Source organism: Mustela nivalis (genome assembly GCF_964662115.1).
Source record: "Mustela nivalis genome assembly, chromosome: 15".
Classification (NCBI taxonomy): Eukaryota; Metazoa; Chordata; class Mammalia; order Carnivora; family Mustelidae; genus Mustela; species Mustela nivalis.
Window position 1 is genome coordinate 15214719 of NC_139034.1, and position 21863 is coordinate 15236581.

Consider the following 21863-nt stretch of genomic DNA (forward strand, 5'->3'; position numbering starts at 1 on the left):
GTTCTGAAGGTCCTAGCTGTCATGAGTGGTCTGCAGATGCAGCAATGCTATGATTTCCACCGCTCAGCCAGCCTGGACATAGCTCCAGCCATGGTTATGCATCTTTGTGAGGTGCAGTGTCTGTCCACAGCCCACACTATGGAACCCATTCCATCAGATTACCTGCTGGTGGTGTGAGGTGATCGGTCCACTCTACATGCACTTTAGGAGAGCCAATATTGACAACAACCCCAAATCACAAACTCTTTGGGAATAAGCCTGTCTAGAGTATTGCAATGTGATGTTTAAGGGAGCCCTGACTCTGAGCCCAGCTCCACTGGCCATGGCCTCTGTCCTCATCAGGAAATCAGGGACGATGATCATGATAGCCAACATTTATATGGCACCGACTGTTTGCCAATTCCTTTTCTAGGTGCTTAATATATAGTAACTAATTTAATCTTCATACGGTTTTTATAAGGTAGACACTATTTTCTGTTCTTATTTTATAGATGAATAAAAGCCACAGAGAGGTTATATCCAAGGTCACACAGCTAATAAGTGGTCAAGGTAGGATTTGAACCCTGGTGATTCTGGCGTCAACGTCCATGCTCCCAGGTCCACTGACCCACTGCCGAGTGTGGCTGCGGCTTCATCATGGGGATGCCGTGGAGTAATGAGCACCAGGAGAGTATGGTTGCAGGTGATCCTTAGCTCTTAAAATCAGGAGGTCCGTTGTCCCAGGATTTAGCGGAGTGTTCAGCACGTGGGAGGCCCTCACTAAAAATGAATAAGATATAGAATTGCTTTCAGAATCCTTCTTTCCCTCTGTCTGCCTCTGCCTCTTTCCCTCTCTGTCTCTCCCTGTCTCTCTCCTCTTCAGTGTCCTTGGTGTTTGGAGCCAGACGCGTTTCCTCTGGGCTTCCGGACTGGGAGAGGCAGCCGTCAGGGGACGCTCTGATAACCACCACCGTCTGGGCTCCAGCTGGTTCGCCCCTTCAGCTGCTGCTCTGGTTTTCAGTGAAAGACTCCAGGCCAAGCCTCCTCTCTCTGTGGCCACGCCAAGCCTTTCTGGGCACTCTATTTGGATACAGTCTTTCTTTTTTCTTTCTTTTTTTTCTTTTTTTTTTTGGTCGCTTCTGTCTGAAACTTTCCAAAATTACTCCCTCAGATTCACCCAAAATACTATTTCTTGTCCTGAAATAGCATCTTACACTCACACCAGCATTTTTTCTTTTTCCTTTTCCTGGGCTGTACATTCAAAAAAAGAAAGAAAGAAAAAGAAAAAGAAAAAGCCACAATGTCATAAACTGGGAGAACATTCTTAGATATTGTCTGGGCCTCGCCCCTCATTTGTGGAGAAGCCTCTGGAGTCACAGACAGGGAACCTCCTTCGAGGTCACACTGAGGCATCAGAGGGGGCAGCCCCCTCCAACACAGTGACCTGGACAATCAGTCCAGCCTAGTTTCTCCGGCTCAGGTCTGGTGAGGGGGCCAGCCCGAGGGAGGTCCTCAGGGCTGTGGCCCTTCTCCCCACTACGTGCCTCATCTCGTTCCCACCTGAAACATCGGGGTCCCCGGCTCAGAGTAAAGCATGGCCCCTCCAAAAGAGAGGTGGTCAGGGAAATAGAATGAGGTGGAACTGTTTTCCAATTAAAGCGTTCCAGGAGGCTTTCCTAAATCAGTGCTTTTTATCTGGTGGTTCAAATGTTGTTTCTAAGAGCCTCCCAGTGAGTAGTGTGGAAACAGCTCTCTGCTTTCAGCCACCCGAAAGCACAAAGAATTAAAGCTGCCACCTTCCTGGAGCTATTTTTATTGCTGAGGCTTTTCTGAGCCTAACATTTGACTCCCGGTTAGTCAGAAGAGGTGGAGAATGCCGCCTGCGGGCAAAGCTAGGGGAGAGGTGCGGCTCCACGGGGATGGGAGGGTGGGGGGAAGGAGGCCTGCGGGGCTGAGAACCAGGAGGCCGTGCAGCCCACAGACCGGGGGAGAGCCCCCCAGATGTAGTGGGCGGCTGCCTCCCACGCTGGGTCTCACTACTCTTCACTCCCAGTACTATGGCTCGGAGTACCAAACAGTGAGATGAGCTCAAACACAGGTAAGAAAACTGGGCCTGGGTGGCTCAGTGGGTTAAGCCTCTGCCTTTGGCTCAGGTCATGATCTCAGGGTCCTGGGATTGAGCCCCCCATCGGGCTCTCTGCTCAGTAGGGAGCCTGCTTCCCCCTCTCTGCCTGCCTCTCTTCCTACTTGTGATTTCTCTCTCTTTCTCTCTGCCAAATAAATAAATAAATAAATAAATAAATGAAATCTTTAAAAACAAACAAACGCTGTGTCCACACCAAAGTCAGACCCAAGCCCTTTGACCTCCCACCTGGGCCCTGCCATCCTCCACCGCTGGCTTGGTATCCTCTCTCGCCTGCTGGGGACCGTCAGGACTGACTCAGGGGTGGGCCCGGGCTCTGAAAGAGTTTTGATACGCTGGGAATCAGGTGGAGGGGCATTCATGGGATTGAAGTTTTCCATACCACCTTCTGTTCATTTTCCAAACTGGATCGTTGTTCTGTCTCACTAACCACACAACCTATACTTAGCTTCTGACAGAATAAGGAATATGCTTAAACTAGAGCACAGGAGCATAAGAAACAATTTTCTGTGATCGAGAGAGAGGCATCTAGACATGGGGACTTCTTCTCATACATCTGTTAGTTTGGGTGTGTTTCTCTGCAAGGCAGGGGAGAGACCAGTGCTGTCCGGGACGTGCTAGTCCATCCGCGCAGGCTCCGAAGGAAATGGACACTGAGACCGTTCACATCCCAACACCTTCTGCTCCTCTTTCTTTCTGCTCTCATCAGAGGGCTTCCGAGCCATCCCTGTTCTTTGTTTCGCTCACGCCCCCAAACAGTCTCTTCAGTTTAATGAAGGAAAAACGCCAAATCAGTAATGATGTACAAAACCCCTTGCTACAACCCCCCTTTATAATAACAAAATCATTATTTTAATAATAAAAGATGATTATTATTTCTTTAAATCAGTTATTGCTGAAAGTTGTTGCTTCCTTGCACAATCGAATAACCCCAGGGAATTTGAAATAATTCTTCTACCCTGGACTTTGATATTTACCCATCAGTATTTTTTTTTTTTAAACTCTCCAGATGATTCCAAAAGAACGAGTTGGGAGCCAGTGACCTGAGCCAGCGCTCTCCTAGACTTCAGTGTGTATATGAATCTCCTCGGGACCCCGGTAGAGACTCTGATTCAGGAGGTCTACCGTGGGCCTCCAGAGTTTGCAGTTCTACCAAGCTCCCAGGTGATGCTAATGATACCAGTCTGCAGACCACACCTGGAGAAGGTGAGGTCAAGGTGTACTAGTTGCCCCCAATGTCGAATGATTCATGGGGGAATAGAAAATATTGAAGCTTCTCGGGCAAAGGAAGTCTTCCTTATGGCATAGAAAGGCAAGACGGTCTCCTTCAGTTGAGAAATTTCCCCCAGGTTGTTAAGAAACTATTTCTCAATTTCCTACCTTGATGGTTTATTGATGCCTCTGGACTTCCGTCTTCTAGAATGTTCCAGACCAATGGTACCTGGTAGATGATGGGGGCCAGATACTCCCAGTCCTGGCTGATGATCAGAATTACCCAGGGGAACTTTCTAAAAATCCAGATTCCTGAGACCTTCCCAAACAGCCTCTCATTAAACATATTTTTCAATAGCCAATTTAAGTTCAGACAGATTTGGGAACCAATGACCTCGCTCACACCCAGCCCTATCTCCTGCTCCCTCACACATACACATTTTATGGAAGATGAAGCTGCCCCAGGCAAGGGCTTCTTTGTGACGATGTTGACACTTTGCTGTGCCGAGAAAAAAACAACACAAACCTAAGTGAGTGATAGACAGATCTTCTTAAGGGTCGCAGCCATTCTGGCTAATAAATTCAGGCTGGGTGTCCGCCTTTGCTTTTCTAGACTGACAGGCCAATTTTATGAGATAATAAAGCCAACAGCCAGGTATATGGATAGCTAATAAAAAGAGGCAGCTTGGCCCAACAAGAGAAGGTGCAGATTTTGTGTTTCTCTAGACAAGCCATACCCACATGCAGAAGGAGTTTGATACCCCGTATGGCTGGGCTGCCTACCTGTCCAGTGTAACCAGACACTGGCTCTGGTCATGGTGCACTCTCCTTATACAATTTTCCTGGTATCCCTATGAACCTATGACCCTTTCCTGGTATCCCTATGAGGCAAAGATTTTTAAAGTCTCAGGACAAATCACAGCCAACCCTAACCTGTGAGTAGAAATGCTTCTCCTTGCCCCACTGGGGCTTTCCACAGCTCTCCAGCCGGATGTCTCGTGAGGATGCATGGGTTCTCTGTATCTATGTCACATCTGGCACTGCTCATGGAACATGTAAGGGAGACCCTGGCTACTGTCAGGGCTGTTTGAGACCCAACACCCAGACCCGGAGCCTGGATGCCTCCACCCTGCCCAAGATCTACCAGGAACACCGCCCCAGTAGCTCTGAGATCATGCCATAATTGTTCATTCATGGGACTTTTCCTCACCAATAGACTTCGAGGGCTTGATTTTTCTTTTTTGGTTAAAAAATACTTACTCTGCGTAAATGCTCTACTTTAAGTTTAATCTGTATTTCATCACTTATCCATACATTTATTTTCTGAGCACATACAATGTATCCATAAACACCATCATCTATCTGTAGGTTTTCATGCCGTGATTCTGTTGAGTAGGTATGCCTGTCTCTGTTTAACTATAAAGAGTCTGAAGTTCAGAGATTACGAGCCACTCTCTCAATGTCATACTTCTGGAAAGCCATTTAACTGAGGTTTGAACCCAGATCTCTTAGGCTCTGAAACTCCTTCCCTCAAATCTGATTGCCTAAAAACAATAGTCTTTCTCATTTTAGAGACCGAAGAAGGCAGCTAATTATAAGCTTATTTTACTAAAGATTTTTTTAATGCAAAGACATGGTAAAAAACCAAGGGGCATGTGGGTGGCTCAGTCGGTTAAGCATCTGCCTTCAGCTGAGGTCATGATCCCGGGGTCCTGGGAGCAAGCTTCCTGCTCAGTGGGGAGTCTACTTTTCCCTCTCCCTCTGCTTATGCCCCCTTCCCACTCCCACTGCTCTCTCTCTCTCTCTCTCAAATAAATAAATAAATAAATAAATAAAATCTAAAAAAAAAAATGGTAAAGTCGAAAGGCGTACCACCAACTGAAAGTCATCCCAAGACGTAACATTTTAACATTCGTAATTTACTAGCACACCCATAAATTAGTCAGCTGAGGCTCGGGCATACTATTTTTTCTGAGAAGCCTTCACTGAGCCTTCAGTGTAAGTCCAATAGTGTTCCATTACTACATAGCTCCTTTATGCCCCTTCCTTGCACAGACACCACCGCCAGCTGCGTAACACACGCTTGCCCGCACCATGCTGCTCCCCGCCGGTTCAGGGAGGGTTGCACCTGCAGGACATGCCTTTGGGAAGTATTTATACCTCTAGGTTGTGGCCTCTTTCTTTAAAATGAACTTCTTGCTCTTAGGTTCCTAGAGCAGTTGCCAAGGAAGTACAACAAGTTCTCGCTCAGTTTCCCCTACTATCCACAACTACATTCCTATGGCTAATATCAATGTCAGGTACATTGAAAAAGCGAGTACTTTTTCTCTTCCTGAGCAGTGTGGGTAACCACCGGTCTTGTAGACAGAAGACCTGAGTCTCGGCAGCCTTGGTGGAGTTGACCCTCTGAGACTCGGTTTTGTGAGGGCTCCTGCAGGATAACAGGTTGGCCTTACCAGCATTTCTTGGGAGAATTAAGAAGGACCATGTCTATGAAAGCCCCCCGGGATGGTGCCTGGCACACTTTTTGACTGTGAACCTCTGTAATCCGCCTTGACACAGAAATTTCCATCAGGCCAAGTTTAAAGCATGCCGGGTTTCCTTTGTGTGTTCCTGGGCATGTCATACGCCCCGCACTACTGAGCCGTACTTGTATTTACTTGATAGACTGTACATTTGTCTCCCTCCTCCTTCCTTCCCTCATGCTCTCCCAATAAATCCTGGTTGACGAATTCAGGCCAACAGCAGTGACTCTCCACGGAGAAACTGTCTCCTCTTCCGGATTGCCTCCGTCAAAGTGGCTGGTCAACCCAGGTGGTCCTGGCCAGGCCGGGGGTTGACACGGGTGGACGGCCCGTGCATCCTGAATTCTCAAGCAGCCGAGAAACACTGAACCGGAAGAGAGTGCCGAGGTGGTACAGAGCTGAAGCGTTTCCAAATCTCTCCTGTTACTGGTGGGGAAGGAAGGAGGTAGGTGGGGTGGGGGAGGGGTGAGGAGGGGACAGAAGGAGCAAAAACACACATAACTAGAAAATCGGGCTTTTGACATTTTCCTCTCCCTCCTGATTTATGGGATGTCCCCTGAGCTAGACGCCAAGCTGGCATGCATGTTTTCAGAAATGAATATGATACTCAAACACTTCAGAATTAAAATGACGCTCTTGAGGTGCGCGCTTGGTGACTAAGGCTGCCCGCGTCTGCCCTCACACAGATGCCCTCTGAAAGAGGCGCCTCTTTTGGGCACATCTCACCTCGCCCACGACGTCCTGGAAGCCAGCAGACGCCTGAAGGGAACATGGCTTGGGGCTGTGCCTGTATAATGAGACTTCTCTTTAAGGCGTTCTCTTGTTTATCCCAGTCCATTAAGAAGATTCCATCCAAAATGAGTAGTTGCTAGCCCTGTGAGAAACAACTGTCCGTATTCCTTAATTAGCACAAGAGAGCTTGAAATAAAATATTTACACACCGTTATTTCTTTCTTTGCTTGTTCCTTTTTTTTTTTTTTTTTTTTAGGAGACTGGGTTGTCCTTTAATGTCTGCTTTTCCTTGTGTGCCCGGTTTTTTAATTGGACCCCTCCCTGTGTTTTGGGTCTTTGGCTGCAAGGCCATGCGGGTGGAGGAAGTCTGGGGTGTCTCCCCAGCCAGGCAGAGCAGACAGCCAGAAGTAGTAGGAAAGAAACCTTTCTGAAATGGAAGAAACAAGACAGAGAACTGTATACTCCCACTGGCAGCTGCCTTTCAAGTAGGGTGTGAAAAGAACTGCACTCAGCCGCCTTCAGAGGAAGGGAACAAAGAGCAAAAGGTTACACACCAGGATCTTGAAGAGAATTCTGGCTAATCCTAAAAATGATCTTGTACGGAATGTTCTAGAAATCTAGGCAGGGTTTGGTTTGGCAGGGGGGGAGGGGCCTTAAATAGAGTTTGAAACAAGCCAAGGTTTATGGAGGTTTATCATACCAAGATGTTTCTATGGGCCACCTGTTGAAATGAGGGTTGGCCTCTACTCCAGCATGAGGTATGGAAAATATAGCTGTTTCTTGGCACATCTAACTACCAGCACATGGGAAAGGGTTTTGAGCTTTGTCTGTGAGTTGTGAAACAGTGATTTTCATGCTTGTTTCTTCATTCCTACTGGGTGGATGCAAACTCTTGCAGACAGGCTCTCCTGTCTTTGCTAGGCTCTCTCCATCCCCTTTTAGCTTCTGTTTTTCCCTCTTTTTGCCCTTTCCCATCTGGAAGGGTCCAGAGCTGTGCAGAGAAAGGTAAAAAGTAGGGGGAATGGTCAGGGGTCAAAGTTCAAAGCAGGACACAGAAGAAGAGAGTAAGAACAGCTTTGGGCTACGAGTTAAGCGAGCCAGCTTTAGTCTGCACTTAGGCACTACAGGACAGCCATGATAATAATAGTAGTTTTAAATACTAATAGCACTTACCACATATTGAGCCTTTATTATTGCCAGGCAACGTTCGAAGTTCTTTAAACGCAACCAGGGCAAATGAAGGAGATTGCACATTCGTGGTGCTCATTTTACAGATGAGAACACTGAGGTCTAGATATGTCAAGGAGCCTCCCCACAGTCTCACAGCTGTCAGAGGCTGAACTGAGCACTGAGCTGTCAGACGCTTAAGGCTGGTGTCCCGACGCCGCATTGCCTCTCTCGTGCATGGGGGCGATTAACTTACATTCCCTCAGTCCCTGTAAAGTGAGTTTTACAGTTTTAGTAGCTGTTTTAAAAGCTCCTTCCAGTCTTTTCTCCAATTGAGGTTCCTGGCTGCTTCTTCCACTCACCCACCCTCACCACTTAGTCCCAGAATGCAGCAACATCAGCTACCTGAGGCTGCTGGGGACAAGCGGGAAGTGGACACTTAACTCCTGATATCGTCTCTTAACATCCCTCCCGGTGGCCCTGGAAGGGGAACCTTCAGCATGCCAAACAATATTCGGCTTCATCGGGTCCCACGCGAAAGACCTTGCTGGAGGTGTGGAGATCACCGCTGGGCTTTAGCAGGACGCAGGAACCACACTAAGGGGCTTGAATCTCGGAGGCATAATGCTAAATAAAATAAACCAGACATAAAGAGAAGAGTGCTGTCTGATTCCACTCCCATGAGGTAAGCGGAAAAGTGAGAGTCATAAAGACAGAGGCTAGACGGTGGTTGCCAGGGAATGGGGTCAGGGGAATGGGGAGTCGGCGTTTAACAGGAACAGAGTTTCGGTCTCACAAGGTGAAAAAGTTCTGGAGATGGATGGCAGTGAGGGTTGCTCAAAAATGCAAATGCGCTTGATGCCACTGAACTGTGCTCGTAGAAATGGCTGAAATGGTAAGCATTACATTACGTCTATTTTACCACAATAAAAAAGAAAATGGGTCAGTCAATAAAAAAGAATCCTCTTGTTTGTTTATGACCATGCGTAAGGTGCCCTTGTTTAAAAACTAAATGCAGGGGTGTCTGGGTGGCTCATTCGGTTAAGCCTCTGCCTTCAGCTCAGGTCATGATCTGAGGGTCCTGGGATCGAGCCCCACATCGGGCTCCCTGCTTTCGCCTTCTCCTACTCCCCCTGCTTGTGTTCCCTCCCTTGCTGTGTCTCTCTCTGTCAAATAAATGAATAAAAATCTTAAAAAAAAAATATGGAGACGTATACATAGCAACTTACAATAATGCGATTTTTACTGGCAAGGTTCTCTCCAGTCTTCTTTGTATTCATCTACGCACCCAGCTTTCTCATGTATATATAGAAACGCAAATGCTTGAGTTCACACTATAGAAGCAGCTATTTCATTCATTTTACTTTTTTTCACTTAATGTTATGTTAAGAGCATTTTCCAAGCAATTAAAATTTATTTCTAAACATAATTGTAATGGCCGCACACCAGCTCAGGCATGCTCTGGTTTATTTAGCCCTCCTTCTGTTTTTGGACATTTAGATTTTTCCAATTTTCTGCTTTGTAAATAACTTCATAGCCGTCCTCCTAGTGCACTCATCTTTGCCTGCCTCTGATCATTTCCTCAGCCCAGCCTTCTAGAAACAGAGCCATGGGTCAAAGGACAAGTTAATATTCAAAAGGCTTTTTGCTAATTCTGTATGTGCGTGTTTGAACTAGCTTCAGAAGCCCTTTACCTGCCCTTTGTTCCTTTAGAGCCCTTGATTGTTAACTTCTTTCCACCTGTTGCTGGCTGAAGGGTCCTCGGATTCCTGCTCCCTGGAAACCTCCTTGAGAGAAGACTGTCTGAACTCTGATCACCCCTTAGTCCAAGCCTAGAGATCTGAGCAAAGGAGGTCTGCTGAGCAAACGGAACTCGACGGGGTCTGAGGTTTTGTTTGGGTAAATACAGCTGGTATCACACAAGAAGGTGTGAGGTAAGGGTACCCCTCAGTCCGCGGGCTGTGCGCTGAAGCGTTCGGCACACTTCCTGCTCTGTTATGAGCAGGGAGAGTAAAACCTCGCTCATGGTGCACAGCTGATTAAACGTAGCCAGGACAACATGACCTTTGGGTGTCTCTGCATTGTGTCACTTACTCCTAAGTTACACACACACCCAGCCCCACCCTCAAAGGGGAGATTGTCAACAACTGATCCCCAGGAGATCTTTGGTTTCAACTACTCTTCTTGGGGTTTTTCATCAGGGTGAGCTGACCCTTTCTCATAATGTCTCCCCAGCTTCCCCTATGAAACTCCTCCCCACCACTCAGATCTCACGCAAATGGAATCTCCACGTGGTGGCTTTTGTGACCCTCTCAAACTAGATCCACGTCCCACTGTGCTTTTCGTCATAGCATTAGTCACAATTTGTTGTTATACTAAGTTGAGTAATCACTTGATTAATGTATCACTTAATGTTTTCATTCAACAAATATTTTTTGAAGTGCCTATGTGTGCCAGGAACTGTACAATTTTCTGGGATTGCAGGGACCAGCAAGAAGAGATTTGGTTCCTTTCCTTGTGGAGCTTAGAGTCCAGTGGGGGAAAAAACAAATAAAAGTCTGATTGCAGTTTTCAGGAAGTGTTCTAAAAAAGGGAACAAAGCAGGTGCAGTGACAAAGATTGGTGGAGGGCCCCAGACAGACAGAGCAATCACGAAGATGGGAAGAGTGAGAGAAGCAAATCATGGGAAGAGCCAAGAAGAAAGAAGGAAGCATCCGGGTGTCTGAGGAACTGACAGGCATGGAGGGAATTTTGTGTGTCAGGGGAGAGGGACAGGAAATGGGGGAACATAGACAGACAGGGCCAGAGTGCGCGGTTGGAGAGAGACACGAAACCAGGCCAAAGCAGCTGAGAGGCCGAAACCTGTCCACTGTAGTTGACAAAACATGGTGGTCGGTGGTGACCTCAATGGCATTTTCTAGCCACAACCAGATTGCAGGGTTTGAAGAGGAAGCAGATGGTGATGAATTAGAAACTATGTGTGTGAGAAGACAAGTTTAAGTTGTGCAAAGGAATAGAGAAATCATCAGGTGGGCCGAGGAAGTGATTGGGGTTGGTTTCCCTGATTTCCTTTCCCTTTTTTTTTTTGGATAAGAGATCGTAGAGCACATTTATTAGCTATGGGGATGACTCAGCGGGGAGACAGAGAGAGACTCACAACGCTCAGTGAGGCAATAAGTGGTGAGCTAAGTCCTTGAGAAGATAGGATGGATGGCATCCAGCGCAGAGATGAATAGATAAGGCTTTTATAGGAAGAGAGCCACCTCATCAATTTTTTAACACTTTATTATGGAAATTTTCAAACATATAAAAGTGTAATGAAACCCCAGGTACTCATCACCCCTGCTTCAACACATGGCCAATTGCATTTCGTCTATAATCTCACCCAGTTTATCACCCCTTTCGTAGATTATTTTGAAACAAATCCAAGACACTAGAATTTTCCATCCATGACAACCTGAGTAGTAGTATGCCTACAAAGTAAGAGCTTTTTAAAAATCACAACAAAGCTATAACCACATTGAATAATTAGTAATTTCTTCATGTCATCAAATATCCAGGGGGGTGTTCAAATTTCTCTGACCATCTTTTATGTTTTTAATCTTCCATAACTGGCTTGCTCAAATCAAAACCAAAACAAAATGCACATGTAGAATTTGGTTGACATAGCTTTTACAGTCTCTTTTGATCTATCGGTTCCTCCTCCCTTTTCTTCCCTTAACATCTGTTAAGAAACCAGACCTTTTGTCTTACAGAATTTCTCACATTTGGAAATTTGCTGATGGCGTACCCAGGGTGTCACTTAACACCTTCTTTTCTCACTTGTAAATCCTCAAAAATATTAGTTTACCTCTTACATCTAAAGGCTTGTTCAGATTCGGGGTTAGTGGGGGTTTTCTGGGAGCAGGGAGAGGCAAGAGCCCCTTCTAGGTGGTTCTGGGTCCTTCCTCTGGTTTCACATCAGGACGCATTGTAATGGTAATGCCTGGATCTCCTGCACCCTCTGATGTCCAGAGCAGTCAGTAGGTCTGGTGCTGATACCTGCTTCACTCTCTATAAAGCTCCTCAGCTGGTATTTGCTGATGGTTTTAGCGTTACAGATGGCCATGGCCTTGATCTGTTCTTTCAGTAGCAATTACAAAATGATGCTATTCTAACTCTGTCGTTCTAGTATGGGTTGAATTATGACCTCCAAATTTATAAGCTAAAATCCTAACGCCAGTATCTCAGAAAGGGACAGTATTTGGAAATTAGGTCATTGCAGCTGGAATTAGTTAAGAAGAGGTCATGCTGGAGTAGGGTGGGCCCCTTATCCACCACGACTGGGATCCTTGCACGAAGGAGAAATTTGGACCTAGACACACACACACACACACACACACACACACAGGAAGAATGCCACAGGAGGACTGGAACTATGTTGCCACAAGCCAAGGAACTGTCAAAAGCTGGGAGAGAGGCCTGGAAAAAATCCTTTGGAGGGAGCAGGGCCCTGCTGACACCTTGATCTTGGACTTCCAGCCTCTAGAACTGTAAGCCAATAAACTCTTGTTGTTGAATGTACTTTGTTACAGCAGCCTTAGGAAACCAACACACATTTCTTCTGCAGTTTCTGATGGGCATTCTTAAAGAGAGGGAGAGACTTTCCCTCATCAGGTATTTGGTTATTCTGAAGTACAATTCATGCAGAAATGCAGGATACATGTTTGGTTCTTTCCCACTACTCTTATTTCTTATTTTATTTTATTTTGTTTTATTATTTCTTATTTTATTTTATTATTTCTTATTTTATTTTGTTTTATTATTTTATTTTTTAAGATTTATCTATTTGAGAAAGAGAGCACACATGCACGGGGGTTGGGGGAGGGACAAAGGGAGAGAATCTTTAATCAGACTCTCCACTGACCATGGATCCCAAAGTGGGGTTCAATATCATGACCCACAAGATCATGATCCATGAGATCACGACCTCAGCTGACACCAAGAGTCAGATCCTTAACCGACTGAACCACCCAGGAGCCCCTTTAAAATACTGAATGGTTTCCTGGTACCCTCCAAAGCTGACCAGTGAGATTTTAGAAATTTAGTATTATCATAAATTATAAATGTAAAAATAACTGATATATCTGAAACCACTGAAGTCATTAATCTTTTTGACGATCAAACTGCCTCATCTTTGGCCAGATGTAGTCCCTCCCAGATGATTCCTGAGTCTTTTGGAATAATATCCAATTGTTTGATGGCTTTCTTGCTTTTTGATGCAATAAGATGTTCCATGTTCATCTTGCTCTAGACCACAAGCTGCCATTTCTCCAAGGGCCTCTGGGTCTTCTTAATGGGAAATGATATTTAGAGACTACAATCTGGTACTAGTGAAACTCATTGCTATCAGGTTGACTACTGTTTCCAGACTTTTCCAGTGGGTAGAGCTAAAAAAAAAAAATTAAGAGAGTATATATCATGACTTTATAATACTTAATTCTTTCACACTGAAAACCTTAGTTCTTTGTCATTAAATTTATTCTAATACATTGTTTGGTTTCTCTTACTATGTGTGTCTGTATTACAGTTTTATTATATGGTTAAAATACAGAGTGGCCAGTACACACACATATATACTTCAGAATAACAATGTCAATATGATTATTAATATTAATATTGTTGAAATAGTTTAAGATTTCTTTGTGACTCTTCTAGTCCTTGGGAGATATATGTGTCTCTACTTAGGATGCACAATCTAATTACTAGGTTTTAAAGTCATCTGAAATAATGTTTCTCTATGTGTTTAATCTACTCAGTTTATATGCATTTATATCATTTTATTTTGCTTTCAACATTTTGGGGAGAGTACAGTTCTCTTTCTGATTAAATTTTGTTTCATGAGACATTCAGATGACTCCTAAGTCAAGTCTATAAAAGAAAGTCCATTCAGATAGTCTGGTTTATAATGTCTTCCCCATTATCTTGTTCCCTCCCTTCCACACATAGGTGACAAGTTTTATTAGTTTTTGGTATATCCTTTCATTAAATTTTAAAATAATAGTAATGTATACAATTTCCCCCTATTCTAAGATGTAAGGTAGTGTACTAAATACACTATTTCTCCATTTTGCTTTTTTCACTTGACAATAAATCCTAAAGATCTCTTTATAGTAGGATGTAGCCTTATGGAGACCTCATTCCTTTTTGTGATGCAATGTTCTCCATTGTATGGATTCGACTTAGGCTGAGGTTTCTTCAACTTGTCCCCTAGTGAGGCACATTAGGGTTGTTTTCCAGCCTTTAGCTATTACAATAAGTACTGTAATGAATAGCTTTGTACATAAACCTCAGTGTATTTCTGCCAACCTATCTTAGGGATATTTTCCTGAGTGGGATTGCTAGGTCAAAGGATAAAATACATACGTAATTTTGTTGAATATTACCAAGTTCCCCCTCATAGGAGCTGCTTTAGTCTGCATTCCTACCAGTACTGTATGAGAAGGCCTACTGTCCCACAGCCTCACCAACAAATTTCTGGATGTTTGCCACTACAACAGATGAAAATGGTATTTTTATTCCATTCTGATTTGCATTTCTTTTTTTTTTTTTTAATTTCACTAATTTTAAAGGGAGAAGACAGGTAGAAATGTGAACACAGATTTGCACATTTGGTGTTAAGTAGATGTCTGTCCCCCTAGGCTCTAAGCTCTGTGAGGGTAGGACAGTGGCTGTTTTGCTCACTCTTGTGTCTCTGGGGCTGGGCCCAAGGCCTGGCATAGAGGAGGCACTTGCCAGGGTATAAGGAAATGGATGAATGAATGAATGAATGAAAGACAAAGACTGCCTTTTGGCCCATCTTATAACTACACTAGGGTATAGCCAACACCTTACCTTCACTCCTTCCTTCTCCTCTCTCTAAGTTCACACCTACAATTAGGAGAGCCATTTGGAAGTCTCAATTAAATTGTGAGCCTCAAAAAAAAAAAAAAAAAAAGTAGTCACAGAAAAGACTTGCCAATACCTTGTCCACAAGGTTAATGTGTCCTGCCTGTGTAAGTTAGGGGTGGGGATGAGGGACAGCATGAAATGTTACTGCTGTTGACAGATACTGGGAAGACTAGCTTAGCCAGGTGAGCATTAACACAGGAATGATGAATTGCTTCTTTAAAGGAAAGAACTGTCTTCATGCAAATTCCCTCCCTCTTCATTCCACCCCATTCACAAACTCTCAGAACTGACAGAAACGTCAGGGCTCATTGACTCTTACCCTTGGTCAAGGGCATTCTGGCATTCACCCATCCTGTGCTTGGCCATCTCAGAGAACAATGAGCTCATCTCACAGGGAAATCCTTCCTACCTGAGGATGGACAAAGTAAAAAGGTTCTTTGACTTACAGTCCCTTAGAAAAAAATAGCTATTTTACCATTTATATCTTATCTTTCCTTTCCTGAACTCCTTCCCAAAAAAATCTCAATTATTTTTAACCTTTCCTTAGATAAGATGGCCCTTCACATGAAAACTCACTCCCCAACTTCCACCTCTTCTTCCCAGGAAGACACTATCCAAAGTTACACTTCCTTGACAATATCAAAATTAAGGATTTCCACCTAATAAAAAAATCATGGACACAAAAGGCAAACGACAAATCTGGAAAATACATTTTAAATATCTAAACCTGACATGGTACAAATATCTACAATGCCTAAGGAATTTTTTCAAATTAATTTTTTAAAAAACCTAATCGATAAATAGATCAAAAAGTATGAATAGTCAGCTCATACGAGAGGAAACCCAAAATGGTGAGCAAAGGAAGAAATGCTGGGACTTGTTTAATCAAAGATATAAAATAAAAACTATGGTGAATTATGACACTATACCCATCCAACTTGACAAAAATCAGACAGCTGGGTGATGACAGGTTACGGGAGGGTTGTAGGGAATGCAGGACCGTCGTGTGATGGCAGTGAGAGTGTAGATGGGGGCAGCCCCATTGTTGCGGGCAATCCAGCAGTACTTGGTCGAATGCACTTATCTCGGATCCAGGAATCACATTTCTGGAAATGCCTGCAGAGAAATTCTCACACTGGTCTCTGAGGGAAAGTGCATGAAGATCCTTGTCATAGCCTTGATTATGGGGACTGAGAGTTGAAGCCATGACAGATGTCCATCACTAGGGGAATGAAGAAGTAAAATGTAGCATGGAACAGCAGCAAGGAGCAATGAAGCAGAGGTATAATCGATTCTCATTATTCATTATAGTTGTGTTCTATAAAGTTGTTGCAAACACAGAGTTAGCAAATATTGAACCATTGCTCCTAGGGGAAATAGAGAGTTAGGTTCCTGCAAGCCTCTGGTCACATTTTTGTCAACTCATCAACACATAACCTTATTTTCTGTGTTTCTCTGTTTAAAGACATCTTATTCAATCCATATTGTTGACTCATTAACATTGAGCTCACGGCCAACGGTTCTGTAACTCATGCTTGAAGGAAGCCTATCTAGCGCCCATGTATTCTCTGTAAGGCATATCCCAGCCTTCTTGCACTAAGAAACTCTAGACCTGTTGGGCCCCAAGAGGCTAAGATGGCGCCGGGTGGCCTTCTCTTCCGGATGGGGAACCCACTTGGCCGACCACAAAGGCGCCAAAGTGGTGGTTTCGGTTTCCCATCAGTTCTGTTTCCCGCGAGCCTCCACCCCCTGCAGGGCGTGTCTCTCCCAACTCCCGCCGACAGAGCACATCCCCATTGGCCCCCACTTTGCTGACCTCACTTCCCTTCCCTCACCCCATATAAGTCGCTGCCCTGCTCAATAAAGCGAGATCCTGCTTCGACAGATCCCCCGAGTCTGGTGCGGTTCGTTAATGCGCCTGGACTCGAGACACTCGCCATCCCTCTCAGCCCCTAGTGGGGGTCTCCGGCCGGCCTGCGACGCGCCCCACATAGACCCTTTCAGCACTGTGTTTGGGATGATTTTAAATATCAAAATCATCAAAAATTCCCAGATATGTGAAAAACATAACACTAAATAGACTTCCAAGGGACACTGCATTATAGCATACTGAATCCGTTCTAGCTCAGCTGAGAACGTACCTGCCAGTGACTCACATTTTTTTCCACCCTGCTCATGTCCGTGAAGGACCATGAATGAGCCCTGAAGCTCCCCAAGTATTGATTTGGGGGTTACAAATGAATTTTTGTGAGTCAGTGAATTTGCAAACACAAAATCTGAGGATTAGCTGTATACTCAGCAACCCGATTCATTCTTTACAAACTAGAATTGAATGAAAAAAGCAAGACAGAGAATCAGATACATAGTACAGTACTATTTATGTAAAAATATGTACAAAGCAGCAGCACATGGTTTATAAGAGCCCATACATATCAGAGGATACACATCATTGCCTCCTGGGTGAGGGAGAACAAAACGAGGAAATAAATGCATCAAAGAATTAAAGGAGAGACATTTGTATGTCCAGAACAGAATGTGAGTAACTTACTTACCTGACACTCCCTTCCCTTTCTGCCACTTTGTACTTTGTGGTGGGGCCTGAATCCTCATGTTGTTGGCTTTTCCCTTCTCCAGGCTGAGTCTTTCCTCTCTGAACACCATTCTTCTAGGACAGTTTCTGACATATTTTATGTATTTTCTCTTATTTATTTATTTATACCTCTACTCCACTGCAAAAAGGGTTCAAGGCTATAGTCAATCAGGTATGTATACCTGAATGAGCAAGCGAATGGGTGATTTCTAGACCTTGTCCATCGTATTCTGATCTCCTCCTCAAGATAAGTCCCAATGTTACAAAAGGGGGTGGCCAGTGAAGCAAGCTCTTATGTCCATTGAACAAGGCTCTCCTTAGCTGTTAATGCAAACTAGCACTGCATTTGCATTTTGAACAGTTACTGATGATTTGTATTACTGATGATTCGTATTCAGCTTGTAGTATCTCAAACCTTCCAGGTCTTTTTCACATGAACCACATTTGTGTAGTTGACTTTTTTCTTAACCTGCTGGATACTATTCCTTTAGATAGAAGCTAGTGATAGATAGATAGATAGATAGATAGGCGTAGCTCTAAACCATCAATTCAGAATATTAAATTTGTTTGAAACTTATTATTTCTGTTATTATGTATTGGCCATTCTTCCCAGTTCTTTGTCATCTGAAAGTTGGTAAGAATGACTTCAGTTACTTCAGCTATTGATAAAGTCCAAGGTAATGGAACAGTCTTTTGAATGGTCATGTGTCACCTCTGGGAATGCTGGCCTCTGTGAATTCTTGTAGACATGTTGCACCCACCTTTAGTCACTGATACTGAATTTCTCTTTCTCTTTTTCTCACCTTTCTCCTGAACAACACTATGAAAACTTTGTAAGACGCTTGTCTGAAATCCAGTACACTAATCCCTGGATCCATCAGCATGATTTTGCATCACTGCACTATGGAGTTGGAAATACATGCTGAATGTTGTACAACACAGCATGTCACTGATGGGGAAATCAGGTGAGAGTACTGCACAAGCACACACAATGAAGAGTCATGAGTACTCACACAAGTACTCAAATATCCAGGTTAGAAAGATGGTCAATAATAGTGTCTTAACTCAAAGCCTATACTCCAGACTCCATGTCCAAGGGACTTTACAAAATGTCCTACCACTACAAGAGAGACCAAGCTGAATCCTAATGACTGCTCCTTGCTTTTGCTCAATCTTTTAAATAGATCTACTCCAGGATGATATTGAGACTTCATGTGACATCAGAAAACTGAAGTCCAGGGAACATCCAGGGCTTTAAGGTAAGTCTCTAGACTGGTGAGTTTGGCTCCATCCTCACACCATGGCCTGGGAGTGGAGAATGCTCACAGGTCAGATGCCTTACCAGACAGGATTGTATGTTGTGCAGACAAAACAACAGGCACTCACTGGTTGCCTGGGTGGCTCAGTCATTAAGCATGTGCCTTCAGCTCGGGTCGTGATCCCAGTGTCCTGGGATTGAGCTCTGCGTTGGGCTCTCTGCTCAGGGGGAAGCTTCCTTCTTCCTCTCCCTTGCTTGTATTCCCTCTCTCACTGTGTCTTTCTCTGTCAAATGAATAAACAAAATCTTAAAAAAAAAAAAAAAAAAAAAGCAAAAAACCCCAAACCAGGCACGCACTATAGTTTACTCCATAGACAGTAAGAATACCAAGGTAAAAGTGAAAACAGTACTCAAACAAATGAGTCTATTTTCCCTGCTACCCCCAATAATGTTGGAACTTCTTCATCTGTTTTTTCTGTCCCATGCCACATGCCCGTTAGTCTGTAGGCTCCCAGAAGAAAGGTCTATGGATTTCTTGTTATCATTGCAGTCCCATTGCTGGGCACAGAGTAGAATCTCAATGCAAAATTAGTGAAGAGCCAAATAATTGAAAAATTCCATGTTCTTTATACCTCCTTGTACAAATTTAATTATCCCCAGTAGTTAGGATTTTTTGAAGAAGACTTTCAGAATGTTTTTGCATGAACAGCAATGAGGCTTTGATAATAATAACAACACTAACATGCTATGCCTCTATGGTACTGTATACCTTTGGCACTCTCTCAATGTTCTTTGAAGAGCTCATAAATTCCATCTGATAATATCTCTGCAGGAAAGATGAGTATTGTCCCATTCTGCATGTAAAAATGTTGGATCACCAGAGGCTGGTCCTTCCGTCAGGACCACAAGTAGAGTGGATAGCATCTGGCGGAGTTTGGGGATTCTGATTTAGGGTTTGCTCACCATCTACCTGAGAAGTCTGTTTTGGGAATCATATTATTTGCTCTCTGTAATGCAGCATTTCAGCTTAGAGAAAGCTGACCAGTTCCTGCAGAAAGTCAAAGTGTATCTACATTTTTGTTTCTGGCAAAATACATAGTGAAGTGTTTATCTTTCTACTGAAAGATAGGAATGTTTTCTGAGGGTGCATTTAAATCATAAAGGAGGGGAAGCTGGAGGAGAAGCAACAGACTTGAGGTTCAGTCCTGGTCCTCAGGTTCCCTGCTGAGATGGGGTGGGGACAAAGGCTACCCCACCTGGTGACAGCCTAGAGCCCATGTTTACCAGTTCCTGTACAACATGCCTCACTGCTATTGGAAGCCAACCGCCTCCCTGGAATAAGGGAGCCACATCCCATGGACACCTTTCATGCATAGGCACCACAGATTATGATAAATTTCTGACAAATGAAAATAAAATGTCTTGAGGAAAAGACTTCTTGCTCTAATTTGCCCACTAGCTTCTTGTGTGCCCCAAAGCCTTCCTTGTCCTAGTAAGTTAAGTGTTGTAATCTGCATTTTCCAGAGGAGAAAACTGACTCAGTAGTTTCTAACTCAAAGTGAAATAAAGTAACTAGCACAACAGAGGCGACTTGGCTCAGTGGGTTAGGCGTCCACCTCTTGGTTTGGGCTCAGTCATGATCTCAGGGTCATGGATCCAGCCCCATGATGGGCTCTGCACTCAGCGAGGATTTGGCTTGGAACCCTCCCTCTTCCTCTGCCCCTCCCCTGTCAGAACAGAGACTTAAAGCCAGAGGATTTTGAGAGCAAAATCCAATGCTGTTTCTCTACACCAGACCTGCCCCTTTAAGTCACAAGAGGGAGGGAATGAGATGGTGTGTGTCCCCAGGAGCACCCCACAGACATGGGAACTTCCGCTAAGATTCTCCGTTAAGCGGGATAACTGGCCTTCTCCTGATGGAGAACAAGCCATCATGCTATGTAGCCTTTGACAGGAGAGCACAGCAGCCAGGACAGGGGAGTCCTAGGATGGCAGAGACTTGGGCCATATCTGAATCAGCTAATCTGGACAGAGGGAAACATGAATGGCCATGCTCACTGTGCACCACAGGTAAGACTATCACATATGCAAATGCACCTCTTTTCTCTCCAGGTCCAAGTTTTCTGGGACAATGGAGGACTGAGGTGAACGTTGCATAGGTTTTTAGCTATTGAGTTTTGTCTCTCCCCTGTCCCTCATGGCCCTTCCTCCTCCACTGGTGCTTCTGCTCACCACTCCTCTCTTCCAGCTGCCCACACTCTACCGTTCCTGCCACTCACACCCTCTACCTGCCACGGGGGTGCTCCCAACCTGTTCTCTAAGTGATTCTGGCTCTTTCAGTCGAGGCTTAGAAAGTCCACAGATCTCTGGCATTTCTTTTATGTGCAAGGAGTTCGAGCATGTAAGCAATATTTACTTATTTTCTCCTTTGTGACTCAGAGACAGAGAAGGGGAGGAGGATCTGAGCACCTGCTTCTCCCACGCAGCAGCACTGGGCCTCCCAAAGGTGGCTTGGGAGGAAGGAAACCACCCCTCCCCCAGTGATTTCCGTCAGGTGCCCCCAGAGCTAACCCAAGAAGCAACAATCTAAGCAGAAACTGTATGCCTGCTATGCACACTCAGAACCCCTTCCTACCTCCTCTTCCAAACACCTCAGTGCCCTGCACCCTCCCAGTTAGAAAGCATGGCATTGTCACCATCATACACACAGCCCGCAAAGACCCTCCTCTCCACTACGCTTCAGTTGTCCACGGAAAAGATCAGGTGCAGTTTTACCTGCTTTCTGTACTCATCTGGGGTGATTTTCTGCAGTGCCCACCCCTGTACGCCATGCATGTAACAGCTAATCTAGAAACAGAAATGACTATGTCTCACCTGATTCTGGTCGGCAGTGGAAACTTCAGCAGATGACTATTACTCAGAAATGAAGACCAGGCCAAGGGCAGCGCTGTGGGCCTGAGGACCACACAGACTGAGAATGGGATCCCACTCCCAGCCCAGAGCAGACAAGACTGAGGCCTGGCCTCGCTGGGCCATGACCTTCTGGCAGTACGCCGGTGCCCGGCTCATGGCGGATGTGTGATGAACGGCTGTGGAATTGACCTCTCCAGATGCATGAATGAAAAGTGGGCCTATTGTCAGAGGAAATGAAGAAAATCGATCTCATCTAAGACACCCTGATTTATGCAACAACAAAAAGAGAACCTATTTTGCATCCTAAGTGCTATTTTTAGGAGCTAGCGAAGTTGTGAACAACATCATACAGCCCTGGTGGCACTCCAGCCCTGACCAGGCCCTTGGCCTCCTTCCTCCTAAGCTCAAAGTGAA

At 44.7% G+C, this 21863-nt stretch overlaps 2 long non-coding RNA genes across 2 annotated transcripts; both read right to left on the reverse strand.

The window, feature by feature from the left end:
• Nucleotides 1-4637: 4637 nt before the first annotated feature.
• On the reverse strand, nucleotides 4638-8110 carry LOC309849042. Its single transcript, XR_014303447.1, has 3 exons — nucleotides 7765-8110; nucleotides 6586-6746; nucleotides 4638-6285 (listed from the first exon to the last, which is right to left on the reverse strand). It is a non-coding gene; the product is annotated as an uncharacterized lncRNA (long non-coding RNA).
• A 2917-nt stretch (nucleotides 8111-11027) lies between these two features.
• On the reverse strand, nucleotides 11028-21863 carry LOC309849041. The gene is made up of 3 exons (XR_014303446.1): nucleotides 21533-21863; nucleotides 17241-18820; nucleotides 11028-13187 (listed from the first exon to the last, which is right to left on the reverse strand). It is a non-coding gene; the product is annotated as an uncharacterized lncRNA (long non-coding RNA).